The sequence below is a fragment of the Centruroides vittatus genome, unplaced genomic scaffold (genome assembly GCF_030686945.1).
Source record: "Centruroides vittatus isolate TY-2023 unplaced genomic scaffold, ASM3068694v2 scaffold_1047, whole genome shotgun sequence".
Taxonomy (NCBI): Eukaryota; Metazoa; Arthropoda; class Arachnida; order Scorpiones; family Buthidae; genus Centruroides; species Centruroides vittatus.
In genome coordinates, this window is record NW_027122669.1 from 51,600 (window position 1) to 64,292 (window position 12,693).

Genomic DNA, 12,693 nt, shown 5'->3' on the forward strand with positions numbered 1-12,693 from the left:
TTACAAGCTGTAAAAAATGCAATTTGATCCATAAAAATAACAAAAATTTGGGATTTTTCTGATTTGGATTGCGTAAATATTTTTACAGTAATTTAAATGTAAATTAATGTAAATTTACGTTGTTAAATTTTGCATTATCTCAGTTTTGTTGATTTAAAATTACCGCGAGGGAACCATTTGAAATCAACCAAGGAACATTTGTAATTAAATTAGCGCCCACCAGTGGCCGAGTGGATTAAACCACTAAACACTGGTAGGCGATCGCGGGTTCGCGCCTCACCCACAGTGAAGTTTTCCGCAATTTCTTCGTGTTTAACAACACAAATAGAATTAATTGTGTTGTGTTAACACACATTGTGTTATACTTCTATTTGTGTTGTGTATTCATTGTGTTCTACTTCTATTTGTGTTGTGTATTCATTGTGTTCTACTTCTATTTGTGTTGTGTATTAAATTACGGGCCAATTTCTTATAGAGAAGAGTGGCCTTCTCACTTGGCAGTTCTCTCTGTGTTATTTCATCAAAGGAAACCGTACTTGTGATGCATAACAATACTTTTCTGACATCTATTGTTGTTCGATACTAGTGAAAAACGGCAACGAAACTGGTCTCTGATGAGCATCTATTTAATCTTCTGTTCGAGGCCAAACATACAGACGTACGAACGAGCGAATTTGAATATCAAAGCAAACCTTCTAAATCGCTTAATGCATCGTCTTTCATCCAGATTAAAGAGTTTTCATACAAACGTAGACTACCGGAAACAAATACGTACTGCGTGAATGGAAAGATGCCAAAATAAAATGATTAATTGTAGAGCGAAATATATAAATTAATTTTATTTAACTGTTGTTTATTTACGGGATCGTGGCTAAATTATTATATACATTCATTTCTTCCATGACTCTACAATATATTTTTAATTCGTTGCAATCGATGTAACGCACGGATGTACTGTACTACACGCTGCAAACGATGATTGAAAGTTGGTTCACACGAGTAGCGATGCGATAATTACGTCAGTGATGACGTCGCATGTAGAAAACATTCGAAACATGATTGGAGAATTGGTAACGCGTCATCAGTAAAGCAATTTTCGTATTGCAATCGTTTTTGGCGCGAGTTTGCATTAATGGCTATTGTAATCTTAAGACTGAAGAATTCAAGTTGAGAACAATTGTAGAATTCTTGTTCTATGTATAGAAGAGAATCTTTGTAGTACTGTAACGCTACCCCTGCTAAAGTTACCTTGTTGATGTGAAATGATATAGTTATCCTCGTTCGTGACATCAGCATTCAAGGATCATTTCAAGGATACAAGGAAACATTCCAGAATCCTTCAGGGATTCTGGAATGTTTCCTTGTAATATCAAGCGTTCGAAGGATAACTATATCATTTCACACCACTGCAGTAAGGCTAACTGTAGGCTACAGTTATACTTACTGCATAGTGATAATTACATTTAATTTATTTATATACATTTTATGAAAGTATAGAAGGGAAAATGGTATACAGACAATTGAATACTGTAAATAAAAGGGCTAGTATTGTAAATTGTTTTGTCTTTTACAGTACTCGAAACTCCAACAGAAACAGTTTCTTATTATTCTTAAATACTACAGAGTATCTTAATGTTGAGTGTTCTCTATAATCTGTACAGTGTTGTAGTTTCACGATATTGTGTAAGGTTGTGAAGTGTACTGTACATCACTGAGGTGTTTCTCGTAGTCTTTACATTACCGGGAAGATTTCAGTGTTTTCAACATCCCTTACAACATTATGTAGTGTTGTCTAGTGTCTGTGTAATGTAATAGAGAATCCAGAAATCTTTAGAGGGGTGCAGAATGGAAAAAATATGCCTTACAAATGTTTTACTGCTTGAGACTTTACTCGCGAAAACACCCCATAAATCTGGCCCGTTATAGTATAGAGTGTCTGTCGTAGTTTCTGTGTATATATCGATGTAATGTCTATTATAGTCTCTGTGTAGTGTCTGTCAAGTATCTGTATAGTATATGTTGTATCCGTATAGTGCCTGTATAGGATCTGCTGTGTCTGTGTAGTGTATTCTTGTAGTCTGTTTAGTGTATATTATCTGTTGTAGTTTTAGTTAACATTGAAGAATGTTGTAAAATATAGATTATTGTAATGATATAGTATAGATCATTGTATGTAAAATTTAATAATTTGTCTCTGTCAGTAAAACACAATGTTTACTGAAGATTCGTGGATGAATATTCCTCTGTGAAAACATGAAAGAAATTAGTGCTAAAGAGAACTAAATATACCGAAAACAGGATGCTATTTAAAAATTAAAACAAGGATTTGTATTAAATAACATCCTGTATAATTTCCACGCTGATTAAACGAGGAATTTATGTAAAATGTTGGAATCTTATACATTTTTTAATTATGGTCTCTTTAATAATTATCGTTTGGTCACTTATTTACCGAGAAAACATGATTGTGACGTAATAAGAATATGCGCTTAAGTTTTCAACTAGGAGTTCGCGAGCTCCGGGTTGGAATTTTTAATTTTAATTAAGAAAATATTATTTAATAATAATTTAAAATTCCGTTATTAAAAATTATAATTTTTAAGATGTACTTATGTAAACGTAATTTAAAAATTTCTTCGTATACATTGGCATTTTAGAAATATTTTTAGAAATTATTATATTTTATAAAAATTTTCAACGAGTAGGTCGCGTTCTACCAGTCGAGAAATCCTTTCTATTCAATTAAATATTAGTGATTATTAATAAAAGTAGATGCTAATTCTTATTTATAATCTATGAAATACTTTGAAAATATATAAACAATAAATTTATTATTTATAAAATGTGAGGATATAAAGATTTAACAGCAATACGAATCTATATTTTAATTCTTTAGAGAATTTCAGCGAAATAATAACACGAAAGAATAAAAATAATCCGACAAAACACAATATAATAACGTAAATCACGACTGTATGACATAATAGAAAATAATATAGAGGAATATAACGATAGCATCATTACAACAACATAAACACATATTCTTCCAGAAAATAAAAACAATATAAAACACAACAGCAGTAACGTAAACTAACTCAATAATAGAATAAAACACAACAACACATGAGCAAAAAACACAAGATAACAACTTAGCACAGTATAAAAATACAACAACGAAGTACAACACCAGTAAATAAGAGCTATATAATGCAATGAAAATATATAACATAACTGGACAATATAATTACAACAAAATAGTTGTAGACAATACAATAGCAAAATAGCGTTTTGCTATTGTATTGTCCACGATAGTTGTATTATGTATTGTGTATTCATTGTGTTCTACTTCTATTTGTGTTGTGTATTCATTGTGTTCTACTTCTGTTTATGTTGTGTATTCATTGTGTTCTACTTCTGTTTATGTTGTGTTTCATTGTGTTCTACTTCTATTTGTGTTGTGTATTCATTGTGTTTTAGTTCTAGTAGTGATTCTGTTCATTGTGTTGTAGTGTGTTCTACTTTATTTTAGTTCTAGTTCTTCAATTTTTTCTAATAATATCCAACGAATATAACACAAACAACACAAGATAATCTTAGCAGAAAATGTACAGTACTATTGATTTAAAATATTATGAAAGTCTTTTGAATATCAGATATAAAAATTATGTTGCCATAGTTACATTTATATTTTCTCATGATGGATTTGATTAATACTGTATATAAATCCAATAAATCATTCATTTTTTATTTTTCATTTTTTAAATTTATATTAATGCACCATACGCGATTATATTTTTCATCATTATTAGTTGCAATGAATCATCATTTTATCATTATTGCATTTTTTAAATTTATTTCGTTTCGATTTATAATTTTAAAAATAAATTAATTAAATTACACAATGTTTTAATGAAAAATTTTAATTTAATACCTGGTTGCATTTAGTTAAAAATTAATTTAACGGACGGACAGCCTGACGACCGCGAGAATCTATCTTTTTAATAAAAAAAATGGAGCTTGTTTTACTTGTTCGGTATTCAAAAGATGTATGTAATGTTATCGTACGTATATTTTTGAAGTTTTTATATTGTAATAAATCTAAAAATATAAATTTATAATCTTATTATTAAATTAAACGACCGTTACAGCTGTCGTCTGTATGGTAAAATAACAATAGATCTAAAAATAGCCTTGTAACAAACAGATTCTTCTTGTTTTGCAATGTTATACCGCCATTGCAGTTTTATTTTTTTGCAATTTTGTGATTATTTTCCATTAATTAATATGTTTTTAAGCTCGTATAAAATAATTAATGACTCGAACTCATTAATTAATAAGCAGATTTTTGTAGTTTTTCAATGTAGTGGCAGTTTACAAGCGGTTTAATTTTTTAGAATTTTAATCGGATTTTATGCATTTTTTTTAAATTATGAGACATTTTTAAAATATAAAAACTACTTTTTAAAGTTAATATAATGTAATTAATACTGAATTTTTAATTTATTTTAAAATATTAGTGATATAACTGTTTATACAGATATTTTCGTTGTTACTTTTTCGGCTGTTATGTATTATATAACAGAGGGAGAGTACCGTGACTGGTAAAAAAATGGCCGCCGAGATTTTTACACTTTTGGATTCAGTAAACTTTGAAATATCGAGAAATGCAAAAGATTTAGGGGTGTTTTTCATATATATATGAATGTCAGTGGGTCTGTGTTGTGTATGTGTGTGTGGTGCACGATATTGTTCACCCACTTTAAGGTTCAATAACTCTCGTGCCTCTTGTCGAAAATTTTTGAAATTTTGCAGAGAGGTTTGTGTATTAGGGTCATTGATTCCGTGAAATTTTGGTGGTGAAAGGTCGAGGGAGTGGGGAGATAGAGGAGATCGCGTGTCGTGTCGCGAGTGTGATCGAACTTAATGGACGTTTTACTCGTTACTAGCACGAACAATTTCTTATAAAACACATTTCTATATTGAAAATTAAGTTGTTTTTTCGTTTTATAATAATTATTAGGTTTAAAACAAAATCTAGTAACAGATGGCGCTACACGATATTCGAACTTTTCTGCTGGGAAAGTTAGGCAACTCGCTGCTGAATTTATTTTTTTTTAAAGTTTTAATCGTTCAGAAGCTGTTATTTTTTAATTTTATAAAGTTTTTCTGCACTTTTTTGAAACTTTATTATTTTTTCCGCACACAAAACATATTCTAAAGCTTAATAGTTTAAAAATAACGACGAAATTAGCGTATTTTTCGACCTTTCTACAAAATTCAATGGATAGAAATCTAAAAGAAAACATTCGTAAAATAGTAAATAAACATTTTTTTATGATTCGTATCAAGTGTTTTTGATTATTTTTAATTATTTTTTTGGCGCGAAGAAAATTCACTTTCAAGCGAAATTGCTTAAAAATTAATTTAGAAAGGTATTAAAACTTTTAATTTGATTTTTTGAAGTGTAACTTAATTAAAATGTTGATTAAAACGTGACTTGTAAAGTCATACCAAGTTTTATACGAAGCAATTAAAGTAAACGGTCCTTCAAAACACAAAAAAGAAACATATATACACCAAGGATTTAGTGTATACAGTGGTGCATTATCCTGTAGAAGTAATACGAGAAAATAACTAATTCCTATCCATTCTAATTGATGATTTTATTCCTTCGAATATCATTTTATAAGGATTTGTAAGGATCTACAGTTTAATTTCGAAGATTCCGATAAGTATTACGTAACCAAATCTTTCAATTTTGTAACCCATTGTAGGTTTACACGATCCTCGAGTACGAAATGATCGTGCCAATTTTATTAACACCGTTATCTAGCATTCAATTACGCTAATCCTGTTAATTATTATTATAAAGTTATCTGTTAGGATTTCGATTACTTTTGATGATCCTTATTGGATTAGATAATGCAATGCAACAAGGAGTGGGCGATCTGCCAAGGAGGTGCCTCTCCCACGAGGACTGTCCCTATTTAGATGTAGATACGTCAAGAAAATTGGGAAAATTTCACGTAATTAACAAGTTGGCGAAGCGCAAACCCACAATTTCAATGGGTTTTTACCACTGTGCCACTGTGCCACCCGAAGATCCCGATACAAGTTCAAGAGGTTTGTTTACAGGAATCCGACTTGAGCTGTGTGTGTATTCATAGGATTTACGTAGATTGACAGGTTATAGGGTAGAAATTTGTAATTTAAAATCCTTAATAGCATTCAATTTTGATTAAAAAATGTCTTACAATAAGACACGTTGAACAAATTACCCAGATAATTTGTAATTTAATTAAAAGAAACGATAGAGCGAGTGAAGCAATCCATTAAACGAAGCGAAATTGAATGAGGAAAACGCATTTGAAAATTAGTTATGTTGAATGAAACACCTGTAAACTGAAGGGAGGAAGATTTAAATAAAGCAACTAGCGGTACAATATAAATATTTACTAAGAGACGTTGCCCTTTTGTAAATGATATTGCGAAATTCTGAGGATGCTACGGGTTATTTTTGTCAGTTATTTATACTTTCTCCATTATTTATAAAAGTTCAGCTTTATTAAAAATTACTTTATTAACTGTTTTTTTTTTTTTGTCTTTAATTTCTATTTTGCACTCTTTACGTTTATTTGTCACGCGTGTATTCAGTGTTCGTGGTAATTTGAGTTAAAATCATGTGTTAATTATTATAAACTAACACAACTCTCCACTTCCTCGACCTTTATCCACCAAAATTTAACAGCATCAACCCTCTTAATACACAAACCTCCCTGCTAAATTTCAGAAATTTGCGACAAAATGCACAGGAGTTATTAAGCTTCAAATTTGGTGAACAAATTCGTGCCTCCCCACACAGACACACACTAAAACATAATGGTAGATTCATAATTTGGGGGTTTTCTCCATACATACAGAGGAAAACCCCCCAATTTTGTTTGCATTTCTCTACGTTTCAAGGTTCACCGAGTCTAAAAACGTAAAAACCTTAGAGGTTATTCTTTGACCATCGCCATACTTCTCTGTTATGTAAAACAGCCGGAAAAATAAAAATTAAGAGAGTTAATACAGTTCCGCATCTCTTTACAAGAAATATAACAAGAAATTCCTTATGAAAATAGTTGTTTTTATCATTGAGATTTTAAAATTTGTTTACACAATCTTACTTGTTGTTTGTATCATTTACCGTTGGAAAAAAACACGCCGGCACAACAGCACTAAGGAAATCCCTTAAAAGGATTTCTTACAAAAATTTCACAGAATAAACAAAGTATACTTATTTTATTTCGTTTTGTTGATTCTTTTATTTATAGAAATAAATTCGATTTTAATATAAACTCACACCGAATCTTACAACTGCTTAAGTCTTCTTTGACACAGTAAATCTTCAGTTAATCTCTGGCATTAAATTAAAATTGTTTGGAAAGTTTCTTTCACAGAAAGGCGACCGGTCGTATACTGACACCCCAAAAATTAAAAATTTTTGGACTCGAAGGACCTTGAAACGTGGAGAAATGAAAAAAAAATTCGCGGGATTTTCCTGTATGTATGGGTATGTGTGGGGGGGGGAGACAAGAGTTTGAAGCTTAATAACTCCTGTGTTTTTTGTCGAAAATTTCTGGAATTTAGCACGGTTATTTGTGAATTAAGGGAGTTAATACCGTTAAATTTTGGTGGTGAAAGGTCGAGGGGTTGGGGAGATAGAGACGGTCACGTGTCTGGAGTAGGGTCGGACTTAAGATTTTACTCGTTATTAGCATTTACTTTTTTTTTTTTTTTTTATAAAACTCGTCTCTGTCCTCAAAATTAAGCTTTTTGCCATTTTATAATATAAAAGGTGTTTTAATAAAACTTCTCATAACAGATGGAGCCACAAACAATTTTAAGTTTCTTGCCTGGAAAGTTACGCAACTTGTAACTGATTTTTTCGGATAAATATAAAGTTTTTTTTACAGTTTTGTTTTTCATATTTTTATTTACGACTAAAATAAAGTAGTAATATTTTTGTAAACAGAAGAGCAATTACTTCTTGTCATTTCTTTAAAAATCAGGGCAAGCGCTAACGATCTGTTTAAAAACATTTGAATCTTTCAGGACGAAGTGAGTTATGATCTTGTAGAAAGACATTTTGTTTTTTCTTTTGCTCCAAATAAAGTTGGATCCACTCCCAAATTTCTATAATAATAATAATAATAATAATAATACCTCTTTTGTTTATCAATAAGTAACAATTTATATCCTACCCAACTACATACTTTACCTTCTCAACAGTTATTATTCTACCAGTTATATACACGACTTTTCTTATCTTCCACACTATTTTATTTGTATTCAACAGTACAACAATAATTTATCATTCGTTTTCTTAAGTTCTATTGGCGTTTTCATTTGAAGAATCGTCCCCCCCCCGCTTGACAATTTCTATAAAGATGACAGAGTCGTTACGGACTTGTAGAGTAGGTCGAATGTAATTGTTTTTAAATCGTTGTTTACAAAGGAAAGTTTTTTGAAATACCAAATTATGGAAACAATAAAACGTGCTCAGTGTCACAATGAAAAAAATAATACTGCATCAGTATTCCTTTGGATAGTGGATTGATGGAATAGGCAACCTAAAAGTACTCAAGAAAGGTATCCTTCTTATGCTGGGTTGCATGGTTAATGTTACCTATGGTTCCAAAATGGCGCCTCGTCTTTCATTCCAGCAAATAGAAGAAAGGAAACAGTGGGGACGCACGTTCAAACCTAACCTAACCTATTGTAATAATTTTATTGGCAATAATTATGGTAATTTCTTAGAATAGGTTAGGTTAGGTTAGAACGTGCATCCCCACTGTTTCCTTTCTTCTATTTGCTGGAATGAGAGACGAGCCGCCATTTTGGAACCATAGATAACATTAACCGGTTGCATCATTCAGTTACTCCCATTCTTATGGGAAACTGCCTTCTATTTAAGTGTTAGACGAGTGAAGAAAATCCGGAAAATTCCACTTGACTAACCCATTGGCCAGGCGAGAACTCGCAGGATTCAGTGTCTTAAAGTTGCTCACAGGATCCATGATGTCAATTAAATCGTAGCAGCTTGAACTTTTACAATTTTAATATATCGTAATAAATAATTTAATAAAAAAGCAATTATAGTACACGCGTACCCAATATCACCTTTTGGAGGCCATTTGTAGAAGTATAAAGTTCCACCTGGAATTTGTCGAAACGTGTAATAATGGAGCCGTGTGAAATATTTGTAAGAGTCACGAGAACTCCTTTATAATTTAATATTTTATTACAAAGAACTTACAATCAATGAAGATAAAATTAAAAAAAATCGACTCTTTCTTCTTCTACCGAAGTTTTTTCTTTCGATATTTTTAATAGAAATAGTTTGAATTTTCAAGTTGATCAATTTGAAAATCGTAGTTAACTGTCAGTTAGCAATTAATTACAATTAAAGCATCCACTTGGCATTATTTACATTAATAAATGTCATGGGTTTAAATTACGTTTGTTACTTTTAATTCTTATATCGACATTAGTTTTAAGTGTAAATGGATCGTGTATTGGTTTCAATAGTGTTTTTGGAGCTCTTAATTTAATGATTTAGGGCATGAACTATTTACATGAGTATTAGAAAAATTTTTCTAGACATTCTCTTTGAATAATAATAGCACTAAACAATATGGTGCATATAAGAAGTTTACAGAAATTGTGGGGCATACCGCTTGTCTTAGACGAGAAAACAGAAAAGGTGAGGTACAGTACATATCGGAAGCAATGCTGAAAATTCTGAACCACATATTGGAGGGAGAATCACAGAGATTCGAGGCACGTGTTGAAGAGAAATTGACAAAGATCTGAGGCACGTGTTGAAGAGAAATTGACAAAGATCTGAGGCACGTGTTGAAGAGAAGTTGACAAAGATCTGAGGCACGTGTTGAAGAGAAGTTGACAAAGATCTGAGGCACGTGTTGGGAAGAAAAGGATGAAAATCCGAAGCACATATTGGAGAGACATTCACAGACTGGAGGCACATGTTAGAAATTCACAGAGGTCCGAAGCACAGATTAACGATAAATTCAGAAAACTTCGAGGCATGTATTGGATTCGAGATACACATCGTAAGGAAAAAATACAAAAAATAAAAGGCATAACTTTAAAATAAAGAAATAAAAATCTGAAGTTCAGTACGTTTCGATAAAAAGCACAATACGAGAAACATCTTAGTAGAAAAATACAAAACGTCAGGGCACAGAAAGAAATGCGAAACAAATCAATACGGGAATATCTCCGTTAGAGTATCGTTATAAATAAATAAATTAGCAAATAATTTATATTTTATAAACAATTTGCGGACTAAATGACTTTTTTGCAGGTAACCGAACTTTAATACACCCGGCGAGGAATTCGAAACGACCAATGACATTCGCTCCCACAAGAAATTTTAGCCATTAGATTGGTGGGTGCCAAATTCTGTCGCAAGAGAATATTGTCACGAAGCTCGCCAGTTATTCTAAAAGAGTTATAAATATAGTTTATAAAGGTCTGACCTTCATTCGGCGAATGCGATGAAACTGTTTAGCGCAGCTTCAATTCAATGAATGTTGTTTGTGTTAGCGTTGCTTCGTCCTTCATTACTTAATTCCTTCTCTAACCTAATTATCTTAAGTGGACACAACGTAAGTATAATGCTAGTTGTAGCTAGAGTCGTGGGTTTTTTCACAAATAGCTCTGTAAAATGCGTTTGCTCTACTATATTTGGATAATTAATTATAACTTCTTTGATCTATTTCGCGTATTATAGACATTTTATTTTGAGTTTTTCTCATATACAAGAGCTCTAGTATGAGGCATTATTATATTAAATTAATATCTAGTTTCATCTATACCTTAGTTGGGGAGTGGATCCGGGGATGTGAGCCAGGAATACTGACAATTGTAAGACTTTTTGAGGTCCCCCACCAATGATTGAATGGATAAAACGGGTCCAAGTAGAGTTTTCCGGGTTTTAATCGCGTGTCTAACACCTAAAGATGAGGTCATTTGCCATAAAAAGTTTTCCTGTGAAAGCATGGGCGATATGCCAAGGAGCATCCCTCTTGGAATATCGGCTATGTGTTGCATACATCAAACAAAACTTTTTGAAGGCTCTCACAGGACCTATAAACTATCGATAATGACGTTTAATATGCCCAAAAATTTGGCAAACGAAGGAGCAATGCTGAACTGCGATGAGACCAAATTAAAATTAAGATATTACACATAGAAACTGATAAAAATCAATAGTATTAGAGTTACAGAAGGGAGTAGAAGTAAGATAAGATCTCATTCCGTTACACTAAAGATAAAAGTCGTGTATGCTTTTGAATTTGAACAATCCTCATTCATCATCCACATTACACGATTTGCATACCGTATAATGCTAATTATATTAAGTACATTAATGCGATTCGGATTAAAATTAATACACACTGTTACAAGCCTTTAGTGTATAATATATAAGTATATATTGACCTTAATTTGAGTCATTACTAAACATGCAAATTCCTCTCTTCCTTTCCCATTAATGAGCTTTAATTGTGCAAGGACATAATTACCATAATTCATCCTAAATTATTCTATAAATCTATGGAAGATATTGAAAAATCATCGAGTCCGGTTGATTTTCAATTCGAATTTTGTTCCGAAAAAGTGAAAATTAAATCGGAATTGAGCGTAAATGGTTCCCTTTAAAATACCTTAATAATTTAATGGCGTAACAGCTGCGATACGGGGTGATGTCTCTTGAAAGACTGCCGTTTTGTCACTTGTGAGTGAAGGGGATTTTGTTTCTCTCGTTTTGCCATTTCGTTTTGTGTTGTTTAACACCAGAAAGTCGTTTACAAGTTTGTTTTGGAGACATGACAACGATAACAATCCAAGCGAGGTTAATAACACGACATGCAAACTCTGTTTAAAGTATAAACAAAACACGTTAATAGATCTGTTGTTTGTATTATGGGACCTCTCAGAAGAGAAGATCCATCTGTACCACGAACTTGAATTGGAAATTTCTATATTAAATTGGAAGCTAGGTTTGTTTCTCACTAGCGAATAATGCTTAAAACTTTATCATGTAACTTGCATGCAGCATACGTGAAGAGTTCGTCACAAATGTTGCTTCGAAAGTATAGAAGGTCCCCACATCGATTACACAATAACAGGTGGTTTGCTTTATTGCATAAGAGCTACGATGAAAAACAATTTAGACAGATATTCTTATGTATAAGAGGAAACTAAGAGATGGGTGACGTAAAAGCCGCCAGGCATTTTCTAAACAGATAAATAACATTTTCATTACTTCTGTCCATCACAGATTAACTCGTCAGACGGAATTTCTACAAAAATACCAAAGAATTTCGTAAATTAATTTTATTTAATGAATTCCTTATATTTTTTCGTAACACTTGTTGAAATTGGCACCTGTGTGTAGAGGCATGTGGTACGTGGCACCCTGTGTGTGAAGACACTTGGTACTTATTTACGTGGTACACGTGTGTAAAGGCACGTGGTATGTAGCACCTTGTGTGTGAAGGTATGTGGTACGTAGCACTTTGTGTGTGAAGGCACGTGGTACGTGGCACCCTGTGTGTGAAGACACTTGATACTTATTTACGTGGTACACGTGTGTAAAGGCACGTGGTATGTAGCACCTTG

General features: G+C 32.1%; 1 protein-coding gene across 2 annotated transcripts in view; it reads left to right on the forward strand.

Moving 5' to 3' along the window:
• LOC136986471 (Na(+)/H(+) exchanger protein 7-like) overlaps positions 1–12,693 on the forward strand; it is a 48,052-nt gene that overhangs the window by 9,457 nt on the left and 25,902 nt on the right. The window contains exon 1 of one of the 2 annotated variants that reach the window (XM_067283999.1): positions 10,563–10,676. The exons of the other annotated variant lie outside the window; for it this stretch is intronic. The gene's annotated coding sequence lies outside the window, so the exon portion shown is untranslated. Of the gene's footprint in view, positions 1–10,562; positions 10,677–12,693 lie in introns of those variants that run through there. 2 annotated transcript variants of the gene reach the window in all.